Here is a 20,145-nt window from a genome sequence, read left to right on the forward strand (position 1 = left end):
TACATAAATTGAAAATTGATATAAAATCTCAACTTTTTATTTTCAAACATAAAACTCTCCTTCATTAATTTATAAATTTCAGTCCGTTTTTGAAATTTGTGATTAATAAATTTAAATCATAAAACAAACTAAACTTTTTTTTCGAATGAAATAAATAAATTTGTTTTGTTACTATATAGTTAATTCAATTGAATCTATAAAAGAGAAAAAGAGCGATTAATTCAGAAACGAATAATCACGAAAAGACGAGAATCGACTTTTAGTCGTTCGTTAAATCCATCGAGCTAGCGTGAAGCGATGAATTCGTTCGTTAAATCTATATCACGCTAGCTGATCTATACAGCTCAGTTTTTCTAGTTCTTTCCGTTGCTCTGTCTGAACTTCACAGCCAACTAATCTTGTTTACATCATGGAAGCATCGTGGGAAAAATGGCGTTATATTTTAGTAAGTGTATTTTTATCTTTATTTCTTGCTTTTATTTGCATCTTTGTTAGTTACAATAATGTTAAAACGTATGCTTCAGTAATATTTAAAGTAATCAAGACATATATATTATTCTTGAATTATTACTGCATGTGCATTTGATATGGGGTTCATTGCATTGAGACTCCATTCCATGAGAAGAAAGTATTTTTAATGTTTTTTCCTGGGTTTCTTAATGAAACTTTAATTGAAATAATTCTCTTTTTACATAAATTCTCATTAATATCACCGTTATTGACAAATTAATTATTTGTTTAGTTTTATATAATATTTGGAAACTTCGCGTTATATAATTAAGTGTTAATCTCAAATTCTTTTGTTATTTTTAATGTTTAATTTTATTTTAAAGCATTTAATTATAATTATATTTTATTAACTGTTGGTACCATGAAGTTTCAGTTAAACTAAAATAACATTTTAAAAACAAAGTAGTTGATACTTAAAAGTTTGATATTACTGCCTAGTTAATAGTGTACATATATTTTGTAATTGTATAATTTCTAAATCAATTTTTTTTTTCAGAAATGATTTGGAAAACAGCCTATTATTTTTATTTCAATAGAGGTATGTTTTTCTTGTTCTTGACATATTCAACACGCAAACTATTATAGAATTTTTTTTAAAAATTCGATAGTTATTTTATCCTTTATAAATCTACATTTAGGGACGTTTCAGAGTAAAGATCCATTACACCAGCTACAACTGTCAAGATGCCTAAAAGATTTTAAGCTTACAAATTTTATTTATTATTTAAAAAAGAAAGACTAGTAGAGATTTGGCTGGGATGGCTGCGAGTTATACTCTTTAAATTGGACCTGTTCTTTAATGTTTTTGTTTTAATTTCGCCTGGAGGTTTTTTTTTTCTTGTTTTAATTTCTCCTTATTGATGCTTTTAAGATGTTTGCAAAATTCCCAGAATTCTAAAAGTTTTAGTTAACAATATCAATAACACATTTTGCTAAAAACATAGCAGTTGGCAGTCCTGAATTCATTATATTTCTTTGTACATAAAAGTGATACAGTGTACATAAAGATATTCAGTTTGTTGATAAATTGAATTAGTGAAGCCTTTTTGCAAGTTTTCATATTATAGTTACAAATTAATTATAAAATGGAATTGAATGCTTCATTGATTTTAATGAATGTAAAAAGTATATGCAGATTTAAATGTTTCAATATTTTTACTTCTAAGTTCTGCCTCTGAAAAGTTCAAATTTTAATTTTATGTTTAAAACCTTTAATATGCTTTGCCATGATAATGTATTTAAATGTTAACCTTTTGACAAAGTTATGAGCTGAACTGTTTAAAAACTATTGTACTGAAACTAAAATGGTCAAAAGTTACTTCAGATCATTCATACTTAAATTTTTGCATGGAGTCGCTCTAAAAGTAGGTTGGTAATGTGCTTTCATGATGTGGGCGTTTGTGAATTCTTTTGTGTTGTCAACTAGAAGTGGGTAGTATGAGAGATACCTATGTTAGACATTAACTTCCCTTTATTAGAAATCTCTTTCAAATTACAAAAATAATTAAATTTTGGTGGACCATTATTTTTTCTTACTATTGTCGCGCTGATCTAAGTTTCAATTAGCCAGTTGAAATATTGAGTATATTTATAATTTATTGGTATAGTAGTTGAAAAATATGTAGTATTTGCAATTGTATTTTTCATACTTGCCGGCCAGGTGGCCGAGCCGTTAGCGTGCCTGACTGCGAAGCCATAGGCTGCGGGTTCGAATCCCGCTCTGGGCATGGATGTTTCTCTCTTTCTCTTTGTGCTGTCCTCTATTGTGTGAATGTGGCCCACCCTATAAACGGGTTTGTGGCAGTGTGGCGTGGGCAATGTTGCTCGCCTCCGTGACTTTGGTTCACAGGTGCCCACTGGGTAATGCGAAATGAGCAACAATTCTGGCAAAATAAGGCGAAGAATAATGTTCAGTGCCTACCATTTGAAAAAAAAAAAAAAAATTTCATACTTAATAGTTATTCTGAAAAATTGTTTTTACTGTATAAATTAAAATTAGTTAAACCCTAATGTATCCCTAAATGTATAAATTTTATTTTAATCTTTTATTTATTTGCAGTCTGTGTATTTCAATATTACTTAATGTTAAAAATGTCTAATGGAATTAGCACTGCAATCTGAAATATTAACTTAATCAGCATTGTAATCTAAAATGTAGCATAAACAGATAAAGCATAATATTAAAAGATAAGGCATGCAATGTCAAAAATGAGATTTTTTGAAATTGTTTAGTTTACAATTAATGTTAATTGAAATTTTGTTTATATTAGGAGCTCTAAATGGAGATATTGTTGCTGGCTCTTTTTTGGTGAAGTGAGATAGATAATTCTACTAAGAGGTCGACATTAAAGAAAAGTGAGGGATCCTGCACAACCAGACAACCTCCAACTAGACTGGAAAAGTGACTGTTGGAAAGTGCATTTTCGTCTCTATCTTCTTTGATATTGAGAAGGCTTACGATTGGACATGGCGGTATGGAATTTTGAAGACACTCTACGACATGGGACTGTGGAAATCCACCCATCTTTCTCAAAAACTTTCTGTCGAAGCGGTATTTTCGAGTAAAGTTGGGAACTACATTTTCTGATGTCTTCAGTCAGGCTGAAGGCGTCCCTCAAGGCAGTGTTTTAAGTGTCATACTCTTCATTATTCATGTATCACAAATCTTGAACGTGCTGCCACCTTCCGTATTTGTTTCACGATATGTTGACGATCCGAACGTGTCATGTACAGGATTTAACGTGCGTGTCATTGAACGTCAACTGCAGTTGACTGTGAATAAAATTGTGGAATGGTGTGAAGTCCTACAAATCTCATCCTCTAAAGCAAGATGTCTTTCCATTAAGCTTGGAACGATTGCATGACGCTAGACCTTCACAAGTCCGTCCATTTCATGCTCGCGTGCTCTCAATCATACATGGTTGACGCAGATAAGGCCTGCAAACGACGGTTGCATTTGTAAAAAGTAAAACTGAACCACAACAAGGAAGATATAATATTTTAACTATGCGAATCAATCAACTATTTGAATGCTATATTTTTTATTTCGCTACTAAAATATGACTATACTGATTTCGTTTGATTATAAAAATATTTTTTAGGCTGTTATGGTAATGTTTATATCATTTAGTAATTGTGTAATTCTTATATCTTATTGAAGGCAGAGTTTAATTATGTCATATTCAATGTTTAAAAGTTTTAATTTTGTGTCGTGTGTTTTTATTCAGTATGTATATTAGTTATTATATTAATTATATCTTGTTGAGTTCAAAACAATTGTGAGATAAGAAAATCCTTCTAAAATTTAGGCTTATTTTATTATTTATGAACATGTGTCGTTACATAAATAATTCGCTCTTGAGATTTAACTTTTGTAGGCGATAACTTTCTTTCCTAATTTAATTTTCAGATATTATGTGATAAGTAAATTATAAAAATTAAATACTTCAAATAGAAAATGACTATATCAAATTGTGCTTTAAGTCAAGGGATCTTAAGAGAAATGTCAATAGAATGACAGAGTAAAAGAATTCAAAATTTTTATTTATATTAGTTAATAACTTGTGTCATTTAAGATTTTATTTGTAGCTATAATTACTACTCTAACCATTATTATGGTTGAATGATTAAAGTTGATTATAATTTAAATATCAAATATATCTAAAATTAAAATGGTTTGTATTTAAATCTATAGTAGCAAGCAAGTACATTGATCAAAATGTAACATAACTATATAATTATATTTTACAATGCCTGATTTCAAAGTAAATGAACAGTGTCAAATTAGATTCATTTCAAATATTTTTTGCGGCATTTCGAACATTAAATATGTGTTATTTGCATTCAATTTTATTTATCAATTACAAATATAAACCAAAGATAATTGATTTATATGAAATCATAATTTTATAATTAGATTGTTTAAATTTATATTTATAGATATATACACTTCACACGGTCTCCTTATTGTGCATATGAATTTGCATTTGTCAAATATTTCCGAGGCTTATTTAACAAAATTTATCATTCAAATTTGTAATTACAAAGGATATAAAAATTAAGATTTTGACTTTAGTCAGTTTTTGACTATTCATTACATAATATTTCTAATCCCCAATCAATTTTCATAAAATCTGAAGAATACATTTACTCTTTTCTTATGTTGCTGCAAAACATTTTTTGTGTAGTATTTTAGATTCAAATATTATTGACAATTATTTCTGATATATTAATTATTAAAAAAATTACATTAACTGTGAAGAAGTTTAAAAAAAACAGTTTATTTGATTTTTATAAACATAATGCAAACTATAGCTTTTGACAAAGTGTTTTAGTTCCCTGTATAAACCAGGTGACTTTATTTATTTACTCGTATCAATGTTTTATTTTCCCATTCAGAGCAGTTCACTAACCTTCCTGTATTAAACTGTAGTACCTCACTATACTTGTGTTAAAAATAAATTGTTACACCATCACAGTTTACTGGATGTAGTACACTAGTGATACTGGGTTCGATATCATACTGGAATAAATTTTATACCAGCTCATGAAACACCGGTTCCGGTATGATACTGGTTCCGGTATCATACTGGGATCAGTTTGATACCGGCTTATGAAACACCGGTTCCGGTATGATACTGGTTCCAGTATCAAACTGGAATTAATTTGATACCGGTTTATGAAACACCCATTCCGGTATGATACTGGTTCCGGTATCATACTGGGATCAATTTGATACCGGCTTATGAAACACCGGTTCCGGTATGATACTGGGTCCGGTATAATACTGGATCCAGTATCATACCGGAACCGGTGTTTCATAAGCCGGTATAAAAATTTTTATACTGGGAATTTTTTCCAATAGGGAAGTACTTTCTCGAGGGAATGGTCGCAGGCAACAGCTAAAAAGGAGAAAATATTTGGCCAGTGCATTGTTTAAAACTAATTTAAGTGATAGTATTCGAAAACGGCTTGAAGAATTAGAATATTCAATTAACCTCATTTGTGCTTGGTTAACCATTAAAATTCAAGAGATTTTGTATATACTTCCTATTTACATTTATCTTTAACGTATTGCATTACAATATTAACCATTTGATGCGCGAGCGTAAGCAAGAGCAAACCGGTTTCAGTCACGTAAGAACAATAATGTTGTATAATTTCGTTTGAAAATTATGAATTTACATTATTTACTTCTCAACGTTAGCGCTGTTTAAATTAAGGAATCTTTAAAAACCTCTTTTTCATTCATATAAGTTTTATACTTTTTTCCAAGAGAAAGTGCATTTTGATGGAATTGACGCATGCGTCAAATCATACGTACGGGAGCATACGGAATGAAACGTAAGAGTCCGAAATCTACTCCCTTTTAAAAAATCAAGAAATTGAAAGAAATCAAGTTTCATGCACCAGTGTTCAATTTCCCTTGAATTTACTTAAACGAGGTGAAACAATTACGCAACACAAACGGTAACCACCATTCAGATCATTAACATTTTCATAGCATCTTTATACATAGCATTCTCCGCCAAGAAAATTATTATGCATTTTTACCTTTCGGGATTAAATATTTCATGATCTGGAAAGTATTCAGCATCATTATATATTGCGTAAAGTGGAATAAGTATATTCATCCCCTTTGTCACCACTATCCCAGTGTAATCTGCTGTTGCTACTCTACATAACCTAAATAAATAAATTTTAAAAAAGTAAATTAAGTCTAAATGGAATGTTTAAAAATAAATTTTTCACATTTCAACTTGTCAACAATAATTTTTTCACGATTCACAGATAAACTAAAACAACATTTGCGAAGATACAAAACTTTCAGTTTAATCAAAAGTTAACAAAGTATATAAATTTAGTTTTTAATTTAAAATAATGCTGTTACCAGCACGCCAGAAAGTCCCCATATATGAAGACGGGAAAGAGTAAAAACTGGTAACAAATAAATTTCCTTTTCAACTTTTTTTTCGGGAATAAAAAAATATTCTTAGCTACCAAATTTTTTACGGATACAATTTATATATTGAATTACTTCTTCCCTGAGAAAAAATTGACAACAATGATTTGTTTATTGCTAAGAATAGATTTACTCCTTCCAAATATTATATAATATTGAAATAGTTCTACCACCAGTACTTTCTCTTTTCCGTCGCAGTTAATAAACTACCACTCGAAAATATTTATTCGCTGTCCGGAGCAAGTTGTGATTGACGTGTGAAATTTGTGGACAAAGAGCGATGAGACGGCCTTAAAATCGGTTTGGAGACCAAAGTGGGCGTTATTTTCGGTCCTGGATATTTTTCAGTAACTGGGACATATGTTGTCCCAACAGTAATATCAAAAATTTACCAGACTGGGACAGCACATGTCCCGTCCGGTGCGAAAGGGTGAAGTAATAATTTAAATATTGTTGAATATTTATAGAAATAAATATTACGGAAATATAAACTTCTTTCGGAAACATGTAAATAGATTTATTTCAGACCTTTTCTAAAATGGCTGAAGAAATTTTTAACATAAACGGTGATAGGGTGACGCATATTGTTTTTGTCGGAGCTCGCCGTTTGTGAGCAATATTTTAATCTATTAATACTCTACTTTACCGCAATATTGATAATATTGCAGGCATGGCTTGAAAATTGTTAAAACTGAATTCAAAGTACTTTCACGAGAGAAATGTCACGGGCAACAGCTAAACGAGAAAATATTCGGCTAATGCATTGTTTAAAACTAATTTAAGAGTTAGAATTGGAAAACGGGTTGAAAAATTAGAATATTCAATTAACCTCAGTTGTGTTGTATGTTAGGCTTAGTTGCTATTAAAGTTTATATATTGTTAAAGATTGTTTTCAAATTCGACCAAGCTGGGCACCAAAGGCGGTTGCTAATATATTAAGGTATATATTAAGGCTTAATCTAAACCTAAATACAATCCCTGCCCAAATTATTAGACGCACTATAAGATTTTGTGTAAAACCTTTTTTATCAGGAGATACTATTCAGCTTTATTGTTTTTACGCAACAGAAGCCGGTTTTCGCTTGCTTACGTTCGTGTATCAATTGATTAAATTAGACGATATATAATATAAATTAGATAAACGGATAAATTTAGACAATATATTATATACATATGGAATAATTTTTACATTAAATATTATATTTGTTTATTATATTAATTAGACCAAATTATTAGACGCACTGTAGTTTTTTAATAATTGCGTGTTTTGCACGAGTTTATATGCAATACTTTTATATTTAAACATACAAGTAATGGATTTTTATACAGGAGATTTTGTCTTTACTTCTTTTTTGTATTTATTTTTGACGTATTACATTACATTATTAACCAATTGATGCAAAGTAAGTGCAAACCGGTTTCAGTCGCGTAAAAACAATAATTCTGTATTGTATCATTTGATAATTAAGAATTTACATTATTTACTTATAGTGCGTCTAATAATCCAGCCAGGGACAGTATTCACCTTTACCTAACGCGGTTTAACCTTTTTGAAGGCCGTGGTAAGTATACTTACCACCATGTTTTACCACTTTTAATTTAGGTTTCCATTTTTCAGTAACTTCAGCTTTCTTGAAGTGAGTTTGAATAAAATTGGTAACCATTTGTCACTTTTAAAAAACGTATAAAAGTTATAAAATACATAATTCCTTTTGAAGTTTGTAGCATTTAAGGAATTTATTTTATAAATAAAGAAAACTAAAAGCCAGTAAGTTCCTAATAGGTCATGTTAAATATATTTACCACCAAAAAAATGGCCTTTTTATAAACTAAATGAGTTTTTTTTATATATCAATTACTGTTCTTAAAGCAATTTCAATTTCAAAAATACTTTAATTTACCTTTACTAGAAATAAAGGGCCCGTTAAAGGATTAATATATACCGTTGGTAATATATTTAGGTGAAATATATTAAGGTAATATATTAAGGTTTAATATATTAAAGAGTATATTAAACCTTATTGTAATAAGGTTTTAAGGCAAATTTTTAAGCCTTTGCATATCAAATCGTAAAAGATTTGCGCGTGATACAAAATTGTTGAGTTGCGTCAGGTGAAGTCGTTGTTGTAACAGTGTGATGCAGGGCTTCCAAAATTCTACGCTTTTTTGTAAAAATTTATTCTATTGGTTCCTAAGTTTAAGTTTTAATATACTACTTTTTAATCATGTGAATTTATCGTTCACACCACTGCATATAAATGATCTAAAAGTTCATATACAACGCCACATCTATTCTACTTCTCCGTGTCGAATATTTCAAAATGTTGGTAAAATCACCCAACACACTGAAAGCATTGGTTTTAAAATGTCTGCCTCTCTATAAAATATTTTGCAGAAAGCTTATTACCTGCCAACGTTTGAACCTTTCGAGGAGGATTTACCCCAGTGGTAGAAAAATGGAAATTAATTTACAATTTTAAGCAGATAACATGCTTTGCATTTTGAAAAATCTTATGCGGAGTACTACGAACTGATTCATATATTAATATATATATTAATTTTTTTTTTAAAAAAGTATTGGTTGTCAAAAAGATCATAAATTAAGTTTAGAAATACAAGGAATATATAGAAAGCATGCAATTTACTGCCACGTCAAAAATAGAAATAGCATTTTACTCCAAATGTGTAAAAGTTGGCAGTTATGATATTATTTAACCTCTTTCAGACGGGCGAGTCTTGCATGCTGGAAATGTAGGGTACATCGGTAAGCGCCACCAACCACTTCATCTTATACAGGTTTGTTCTGTGCCCAAAAGTCACGATGGAATAATCTTATACTGGAGTCTTGCATGCATTCTCAGGGTGTGGATAATCAGGGTAAAATTATGATAGAACTGGTAGCCAAACTGGTTACTTCTTAGTTCGAAATAAAAATTCATAGTTCCACTTTTAAAGCTCAAATATTGTATGTGTTAAATTTAAAATCAAATCAAAAATAAATCTGTCAAATTAGCCATGCCCAAACTTAAGCAACCGTTTTCTATTTTTAACTATACTGATTCTGAGATTCCGTACAAATACCATACCCGCCAACTTTTAATCCCTTCCATTATTATTTTTCCCAGTGGTATTAAAATGGAATTCAAACTTCAATTTTAAGCAAACAAATACGTTGTATTTGAGAAAACTTAAGTTGACAACCATGACAGTAAGGCATATTAATATATGTGCTTAATTTTTGTAAGAATAGTGGTGATCAATATCATTTAAAAATTAAGATTGTAAAGGAAAAAATAGCATATAATTACTACCACTTTAAATATGAAAATAAAATCTTCCGGAAAATCCGGAAGAGTTGGCAAGTATGAAATACATGTATGATTTGCCCGTCCCGAAAAGGTTAATGAAACCACTTACATTGAAGCAGGAGGATGCATTCTCAAAGTTTCTGACACAACGGCGTCCATAATCTTCATTTCTCGAATAGCATCATTTCCTAATTTTCCCTAAAATGTAGATTAACAGCGCGCTCATATTTAAGTCTTGTGAATAAGAGAAACGGCACAATTCTTAAATAATTTATAACTATCTATGAAATTGAATTATAGGTCATTATTTCAGCTCATTGAAGTTTTACTCATAAAAGTGCTGAAATTTTGATGTTTTTGCTTGGTTTCTGAATTATCACTGTAAAAAAATTTTAAAGCACATAAAGTTTTATTGTTTTAGCTATAAGTGCTTAGTATGCTCTGGAAAATTTTTGTTTTCATTGATATTATTATTCTCTCAGAGATGCCAACTGCTCCGGACACGCCGGAATAATTAAAAAAGCGGTAAATAACTACAAAAGAAATTTTGCAAATATTTGACTATTTTTCCTGCTTTTTAAAAGGTATAGTATGACGTAAGTGCTATAAAATGGTGAATTATATAAGTCTACGAATTGTTCAGAAATAGTGGAGGATAAAAAGCTACTAAATTGAATTTATTAGACCAAGAATCACAATTGATAAACTACAACTTTAAAATATATATTTGTTGTCCGGAGCAAGTTGGCATCTCTGTTCTCTCACAAATGTATTGATAACTGTTAGCTGATAAAGTTTATTGATATATACTTAGACCATATTGATAAGAAAATGGTAACAATTCTTTTTTACATTTATGGTTACATTTATTTATATGTTTTTTTGTAGAAATTTACTTTAGATTATGGAAAAGGAAAACGAAATTTGTTTATCTACCGCAACGAAATATAAATTATAATTAATATACATTTTCATCTTCACAGCTGTGATACGTTTCTTATTACTATTTTTGATTTTTTTAAAACATCCACCAGCGGTAACTGCAGCTGGTAGATGTACTGAGTACGGTATTAGAGTTTATTCTTAATCAGTTGCAAAAATTTAAGGTATAGTGATTGGCTCACCGCTAGAGGGCGAGTTAATCACTAACCCAATTAAAGAATTAAGAGAAGAAAAGCCGGAACGTAGGCGGGTCTTTCCTCGATAAGAGAATATTTCTATGATTCTGTATTTTGTCCGCTGAGAGCCCTTATAATATGCTCATAATTGCTTTGTTTATTTGTTTTAAGGATTAATAAATTGATTTGTTGCTGTTACATTGGTGGATATATTTCAAAAGCAATAATGCACATGACATTGAAAAAGTTATATTTCAATCTTGGTTGGAGGGTGTACTGATTGGCTCGCCGCTAGACGGCAAGTTAATCACTAACCCAATTAAAGAATTAAGAAAAGAGGAGCCGGCGCGTAGGGTGGTCTTTCCTCGATAAGAGAATATTTCTATAATTCTGTATTTCGGCAGCTGAGGGCTCTTATAATATGCTCATAATTGCTTTGTTTATTTGTTTTAAAGATTAATAAATTGTTTTGTTGCTGTTACATTGGTGGATATATTTCAAAAGCAATAATGCACGTGACATAAGGCATAGAACTTGACTCGGTATATAATCTAAATGCTCGTTGCTCCGAATTCGTATAATTGTTTAGATTTCTTTACTTAGGTTAATTGTTTAGGTATGAGGACACTTTTTAGTGATATTGCGTTTTTTGTTCAAATAAAGTATTAATTTGATTTATGTGTGTAGAATATCATAGATAAGCCACAGTTTGATTGCCTTAAATCTTTTGAGTACCATATATAATGCAAAAATATATGAAACCGTGAGGGATCAGTGGTTTGCGGACATTTCGAAGAAATGAAATTCAATTCTAACTGGCGGCTTTTCACAATGACAGTTGACCACAAAGGTGACATTGCGGAACCTCAAACTTCATGTCTTGATATTTTCGCAGGAATGCTTCTTTTTTTTATGATTAGTTTCTTTATAGCTTTATATAGAATGCCTAAAATTGACCGACAAGCTTCCAAATTATTATTATGATATTAGTTCCAAATGATATTTCATGTACTACTACCAAGCATTTAATGGAAAGTCTAATGACAAACAGGCAAACGCGGGAAGTACAATTCCTAGTGAAATGGAACCCCGAATTAGGTAAGATACTTGTATATAAATGCATCAATAAATTTGTTTCCCAATGTTATTATTATGGTCGTGTTAAATTGAAAAGTATTTGGTTCAACGGAAAATTCTGGCCGTGAAGGAATGCACCCAATTTTACAAGGAAGCAAAAAGTGCCATTCAATATGTAGGTATCAGATGTGCTGCTTAGCTTTGTTGGATAGTTTCTTTATATGCATATGCTTTTTTCCGATATATATGCTCTGTCTCATTAAGCTACAACATTACCATTGAGTTAAATTCTCTACAACATTCTGTTCTATTTTGAGGCTCTTGTTTTCGTGAATATAACCTTATTGCTGACCTAATAATTGCCGCAAAATACTGCATAAGTTATAGAAGAAATGTTGATTCTCGTTTCTTCCACAAGAGTATGAATAGTTGAATGAAAAGAGTTTGAATATGAGAGTATGAAATGCCACATTGCTTTTAAACTATAATTCAAAAGCAAGTTGGCATTTCATACTTTTATACAAAACAGCGAACTTATCTTTAAATTTAAAAAAAAAACATGGTAAAATAAGCACAAATTTAGATAAGTTTAAAACTCTAATAATATATAAGTTTGAACTATAATTCAAAAGCTATGTGACATTTATTACTTTTATAAAAAAAAAACACAGAAATTTTATTTAAATTTAAAAATAAAACATGGTAAAATTAGCACAAATTTAGATAAGTTAAAAACTATTATAATAAATAAGTTTGAAAAAAAATACAAGGTGGCATTTCGTACTTTCTGAAAAAAGAACGAAATTATCTTTAAATTTCAAAACAAAGTTATTCCGTATATAAGTTATTCAACAGCATTCGCGCGTTGAATTTGGCAATTTAATCTCAGATGAATAGGCTAGTGTCACAAGTCAGGTGCCTCGATCAATACGCTCACATTAAAGCATTAAAAAAGAGAAACGACATTACTTATCTACCACAACAAAATATTAATAATAATTATTATATTTTTTAATCTTTTGAAACCATGCAACTCAATTAAGTGATGCCAAATCTAAATAATACATCCGCCAGTGAAAAACTTCAGCTGGTAGACGTAATGAGTACATTAAGAGAATTTATTCTTAATCAGCGGGGAAATTCGACGCATAGAATTTGACTCGTCGGCATGAAATCGAATGTGGACACGTTTTTGAGAGAACGCTTCTTTAACCCTTTCGCGCCGACTGTCACAAATATGTGACAGCATAAAACCGTTTCAATCAGGGTAAAAATATAAAACTGGTAATCAAAGTAGTTCTTTAGCAGTTCATTTGTGGGCGGAGTTATAATTCTTTGATTTATTTAATTCACCATTACTTTGTTCAAAATAAAACTATTTAGTTATACTTTGAACTAACATTGATTATATATATGATTAAACTAACAATAATTAAAGTCAAAGCAAAGTAAGTCTGTCAAATTAGCAAAGACTGCATTTAAGTTACCGTTTTTTATTTAATTGCAACTTGATTCTGATTTTGTACGAATGCTTTTCTGAATCACCCGTCCCCAAGGGGTTAACCCCTCGGGGACGGGTGATTCAGAAAAGCATTCGTACAAAATCAGGATGTAATTAAATAAAAAACGGTAACTTAAATGTAGTCGTTTCTAATTTGACAGACTTACTTTGCTTTTATCTTAATTATTGTTAGTTTAATCATACATATAATCAATGTTAATTCAAAGTATAACTAAATAGTTTTATTTTGAACAAAGTAACGGTGAATGAAATAAATCAAACAATTATAACTCCGCCCACAAATAAACTGTGCTAAAGAATTACTTTGATTACCAGCTTTATCTTTTTTCCCTGGTTGATACGGTTTCATGCTGTCACGTATTTGTGACAGTCGGCGCGAAAGGGTTAATACAAATAAAGCATTACTTTGATTTGTGTGTGTAGAATATCATGGATTAATCCCAAGCTAGAATGCATTATCTCTTTTATTTTGAGTTTCAATATGTTGCGAATCATACGTCTAAAATATCTAGAATAAAGGTAATTTTGAACTGTTCTTTTGTAGCATTTTTTTTAAATGCAAAATGTTTAACGGACTTGGCAAACTTTTAGGCAAAATTTTTTATGTTTTTGACTGCTTCTTTATCTCATAATACTGTCAGTCTAAATATTATAATAGTCAAAGACTGCCAAATTGGCTGTTTCGCTGCAAATAAAAAAATCTCCAAATGAAAGTGCTGTTGTTGACAGCTGTGTTCTCGGCACTAATTTATGATCTATTATTTAGTATATAATTCAAAAGAATACAAAATACGTTTCCAAAAAATTGAAATATTTTTTTCCGTAAAAAGAATTTCTACAATAAAAGTAATCCTTGATATATACCTTTGCAGTGTTGTTTTTAAAACAAACAATTTCCAAGCCCTGGCTTCTTATGCGTGACACTATCAAGTCAAATACTACGCAAACATATAATTTTCCACTATACAAAATTTTGGCTGCTACCACTGCTAAAATTTTCCAAATGAGAGAGTTAAAGTAAGCTGCAACGCTCTTGGAAATTTTGTGATCTATTTGCTGGGAGTCATAGCAAAATAAGTTTTAAAAAAAATCCCCAAATTAATTATTAAATAAAGAACTTCTACAATAAAGGAAACTTTTGAAATACGTTACACTTCAAAATACTGCATTGTATAACTTCAAGTAACATTGCGTCACGTAACTTCCGATACATTTTTAGAAATTTTTTGCTTTGGTAAATTAATGTTTTTTTCTAAACCAAGAGGTAATTACTTTGCACTGAAAAAAAGCGTGAATCTCCTGTACTCTAACTGTACCTACGAAAAAAAAGGTCACTACCTTGAATACTTCTTTTACAATCTATAAGAATAAATTAGTAAATTTAAAGGTTATTTACTTTTGTTGTTGAATGAGTTTTGATTCTATAATGATGCAATATGTACATAACATAATTTGATCTCCATCAGAGCGAATCTCATCCCCAAACAGTTTCTTGGTCCTTCGCCGAATGGAAAATAAGCGTACTGAGGATGCTTTTACGGAGATGAAACCATGAATATGGAAACAAGTAAAGTGGAATTCGATAATCATGTTTTAAAAGGATGAAAGATGAAAGAGTGACAATTTAAGAAGCTTACACTGATAAATAAGATTAAGATATCAGCTATGGCGTTTACCTTTTATAAAGTAGTTTGTTATGCTGATTTCAAATGGAAAAACCGTTTTGCTCTTTTGCTACTGATTTTGAAGACATTAGGCAGACTTAGGAAATTTACGTTATGTTTCGTACGCTTCCATGCGTAAGATTTGAAGAACGCTTTTTTTGAAATCTTACTAACCTTGCCGTAGTGTTGACTTGGTTTTACAAAGCTGCAAGCACTCTGCCCACTTCTGTTAAAAATCGTTCTTTTTTTAAAATTTATTAAAACCTACCTTCAATTTAACATAATGTCCGTGTCACCAATAGATCAAGAAAAACGCGAGCACAAAATGAAAATGAAGGATTCGTTATTACAAAATGCTGAAAGGAATCTTTTGATGTTAAAACAATCGGTTGATTTAATTTTTAAAAAAAATTATATGCTTCTGTTTAAAGTTTTGGTCGTCGAACTATAATAGGTCCTTGATAAACTACATATTTTTGGTTATTTGAAATTAGAGAATATATTTACTTTAATTATACGATTTAGTTGGAAGAAGTTTAACTTCCTTAATATCCACGTTCCATTGTAAATGTTTGTTTTGGATGTGTGGTCAAAGTTAAGATAATATTCCACAACTATAGCGTTGTTAAATTAAGGAATTTTTAAAAAATCTATTTTTCATTCACGTTAGTTTGTTACTTTTTCCCGGACACAACTGTATTTTATTGGAATTGAAGCATGCGCACTTCAGGCGCAATTTCTTCTAATTATACGTACGGGGGCATACGGAATGAAACGTAAGAGTGTGAAATCTACTCTCATTTGACAAAAATCAATTTTCATGGAACAGTGTTAAATTTCAATGGAATTTACTTAAACGAGGTGCAACAACTACACATTTTCGCCACAGATACAATGAACTTGCGAAATGTTTTCCAAAAAGAATAATTTTCGCCAGAACCACCTAGAAAAGCTCCAAAGAAGCGAAAAGAAAAATAAGGAAAAAGAGCACTGGAAAAAAGCATAGGTAAATAGCACTACTTAACACCTACATGAATTTACTTCTTCAATAAGAATACATTGTGTGAGTTCGCTTCCAGACTCAAATTTGCAACTTAAATAATTTACTGTTCCACGAACGCTAACCACAATTCCGATTATTTACATTTTCATAGCATAGCATCCGCCACCAAGAAAACTATGATCCACGTTTTACCTATCGAGATTAAATATTTCAGGATCTGGAAAATATTCAGCATCGTAACGCATTGCGTAAAGTGGAATAAGTATATTCATCCCCTTTGTCACCACTATCCCAGTGTCTCTTTATTTGTAATCTGCAGTTGCTATTCTACGTGACCTAAATAAATAAATAAAACAAAAATAAATTGAGTCTTAAGGCCATATCACACTTAAGGAAATTCGTCCAACTCAACCTTCAACTCAACCTCAACTTCAACTTTCTGTTCAACTACTACCTGAAACAGTTGAACTATGGTTGCCATGCGGTTGAAAAGAGTTTATCATTGATAAACGAGTGATTCCTTTCTTTTTAGGCGATTTAGCGCTTTATACATAGATGGATAAAAATTTTCATCGAAAGACTCAGCGCGTGTGGTAATTAAATTTAATTTAATCGACGGCAATGGATCCTTCCTCAGCAATTTCAAGTTTGATCATTTACAGTTTGGTAAAGAAAAAAAAAGATAAGAGAAGGACACTTTGGAGTAAAGCATGACGCTTACGAAGACAGAGATTAGGCTGTTAGGAAAATTTATTGAGAGAACTGTTTGTTTTCATTTGTGCAATCTTTGACATAGAAGTTAAAAATATATAATTAGTTTTAATATTGGAAAAGTAAATTAGTAAAAAAAAAATTCCCATTTTGTTATAAATATATTCGTTGCATGCAGTATTAATTTCACTTATTATCATAAATTAAACACATAAGTAGCAATGGATTTTTATCTTTAGTTAATAAATATATTTTTAGATTATTCTTTACCTTTAGTCATATAGTACTTATTTTAATTTATTCAAATAAATTACCTTTAAGTTTTTCATATATTTAATAACATAATATAGCTTTTTGCAACTTACATTTACTATGTATATTTTACAACGGAGAAAACAAAATCTAATATAAGAGTAAAAATAAACAGTTATAACAAAATTTAGGAGTTTTATAATTTTTTGCACCAAATTAATGCAATTAATTTTTTTTAATGTTGACTTTAAGTTCTTGAAAAATTATTAAAATAGTTTTTTAAGAGTTCGATAAGTATTATTATATATGTTTAGTGAAATACTCTAATTTGAAAAAAAATTTGCTATTTGTAGAAAATTAAAAGTTTATGTGAAACTGAATTTTAAAAAAAAAAAAGCTATTAAACGGCACTATTTTGATAAAGGTTCAACATGAATAAGCACAAACTATTCAAAAATTAGGAAAAACAAGAACTGATAAAAGTGAACAATTTATTCCAAAAGCAGTTTCGATTAATTTTTTATGAGCTCTTAAATGATATTTCCTGTGGTGGCGGGATGTTACATTCCAAATGTTCTCTTTTTTCTTCAAGAGTTCAATAAATGTGCTCTCCATTTCGATGCTCCATTTAAAAGTTTCTCCAACGGGAGCTTGTTCAAAATTTTGACTCATCTTTGCTGCAATACAAGTAAAAAAAATTATTAAGAAAGGTGAAGCAAATGTATTTAAGGCAACAGACAATAAGGAACAGTCATTAAAAATTACCAACCAATTAATTCTGTCAGCATATTGTTATGGTAAGAGTAAGTTTTTTATTATCAGTAAAAACTGAAAGAAATTTTTAATGGTTTTCCATGTTTTTATAATAAGATTAATAGAAAGTGAAATTAAAATTATGTATAATTACAAGGAGTATCAGTTACTTGTCCCATTTTTTCAAATATTTAACCTTAAGAAGAAGACTTCTTTTTTAGATAAATAATTTTAACTTTATCTTTAATTTCAAAAAATAAATTAATCTATTAAATTATGAAAAAAGCAGATATAAAAAGTACCTACATATTAGTATATTTAAAGTTAAACGTGTGTTAATACTTTTTTATTAAAAAAATTACATTGAAAAAACCTGTTAGGTGCTTTAACGGGTAAAAAAATATTTTCAACTTCCTTCATAATTTATTCAAAACCTGCTTATTAATAATATAAAGAATGCACATGCATTTGAAAAATTGATCCTTACAGTCTATGTTATTTAAATTTCCATCTAATCTAATTTCATTAAATATTACTTTTTGAAAAAACCCTCTTTAAGTTTTTAATAGTAATACAAAATTACAGATACAAGTTTCTTCAACTTTATAAATATTAAAAACTTAATCATATAAAGCATGCAGATCTATTTGACAAACTTATGCTACACAATAAATTACATAAGATTAAATGTGAATCAATAAGTTTTAATAAAAACATTTTTTTTTAATAAAACCCACTTAGCGTCCCAAGTGGGTTTTTTCAAGGTGGGCCCACTTGTCAATAGAAAGTGCAAAGTAATTGGAAAAAAACACATTTTTATTCCGCGAATACTGACAAATATACAGTTTAAAAATAAAATAATACAAAGAAATTAATTCTGTCAGCATATTGTTTAGGTATGAGTAAGTTTACTTTTTATAACGCAATTTTTTCCTTTGTAAAAAAATATTCAAAATCACTGAATTCAGTACCAACTCTAGAATAATTGCTGGTATAATCTTATCGGAACTATAGAAAGAGCAAAGTAATTGTAAAAAAAAAAAACTATATTTGAATTCGGCGAATACTAATAAATATACAGTTACGTACGAAAAAGATTAAATGCAATTCATAAAATTTGTTTATCATTTAAAGTAATGTCAAAATATAAAACAAAACTACTTTTATGTACTTGCAAAATTTACTTCAGATTGGCGAATTTGGCGTAAAAAATCATACTTTTAATTCACGGTTAAAAACATAACACATTTATAACATAAACTTCTTTAATGGATAGAAACAGATTTATACTTCTTATAAAATAACTTTAAAATCAATACTCAATTAAAAACTCACCTGAATTAATATATAACAAATTAGATTCACTGCTTTTTCACATAAACTTTGCCGCCATATTGTTTTGACTTGTGCTATCCCATAATCCCATGCGGTTGCTGCCACCTGATTGGTTGAATTGTGAAGTTGAATCAACTCTTTCGAAGAGATCTGAAAGAGTTGAACAGCAGTTGATCCAACTCGGATAAGTATAGCACACCTATGTTTTCGGACGGAGTTGTCTTCGGAGTTGAAGTTGAGTTGAAGGTTGAGTTGGACGAATTTCCTTAAGTGTGATATGGCCTTAAAAGTAATGTTTTAATATAAATTTTTCACAATTCACCGATAACTTAAAACAAACATTTCGAAGAGACAAAACTTTCAGTTTAATCAAAAGCTATGAAAATACATAAATTTTGTATTCATTTCGAAAATAGCAATGTTACCAGCAAGTCTAAAAGTCCCTATATATATAAAGAAGGAAAAGAGTAAAAACTGGTAGCAAATAAATTTCGTTTTCAACTCGTTAATAATAAAATATCCGTTGTTACCAAATTTTTTTTACGGATACAATTTATATATTGAATTACTTATTCCCCGTGAAAAAATTAACAACAATTATTAGGTTATTGCTAAGAATAGATTTACTCCTCACAAAATTTTCTATCATTGAAATAGTATTTCCACTACCAGTATTTCCTCTTTTCCGTCTCGCTTTCAGGCCTGGTTACCAGATTTAGAATCAGATATTTTATTAGATAAAATGTAATATTGTTTATCGCAAACTCTATCGCTAATTCAAAGATGCATGGTCAAAATTAAAGATCAATCCCTGCATGTTTAACACGTTGGGCGCCACCAACGCTTGCGGTAATATTGCGGTCATGGCTTGAAACTTGTTAAAACTGAAATCAAAGTACTTTCGCGAGGGAAAAGTCGCGGGTAACGGCT

At 29.8% G+C, this 20,145-nt stretch overlaps 3 long non-coding RNA genes across 4 annotated transcripts in view; 2 read left to right on the top strand and 1 right to left on the bottom strand.

Moving 5' to 3' along the window:
* The window catches only part of LOC147808583 (uncharacterized), a 305,187-nt gene that overhangs the window by 276,896 nt on the left and 8,146 nt on the right, over positions 1-20,145 (top strand). The gene's annotated exons all lie outside the window — the stretch shown is intronic.
* On the top strand, positions 12-4,987 carry LOC147808587 (uncharacterized). Its single transcript, XR_015433621.1, has 3 exons — positions 12-445; positions 1,007-1,048; positions 2,781-4,987. It is a non-coding gene; the product is annotated as an uncharacterized LOC147808587 (long non-coding RNA).
* LOC147808588 (uncharacterized) lies at positions 17,599-19,434 on the bottom strand. The gene is made up of 2 exons (XR_015433622.1): positions 19,216-19,434; positions 17,599-17,804 (listed from the first exon to the last, which is right to left on the bottom strand). It is a non-coding gene; the product is annotated as an uncharacterized LOC147808588 (long non-coding RNA).

This window comes from Parasteatoda tepidariorum, chromosome 5, assembly GCF_982258835.1.
Source record: "Parasteatoda tepidariorum strain Cologne lab strain chromosome 5, Ptep-v5.0, whole genome shotgun sequence".
Taxonomy (NCBI): domain Eukaryota; kingdom Metazoa; phylum Arthropoda; class Arachnida; order Araneae; family Theridiidae; genus Parasteatoda; species Parasteatoda tepidariorum.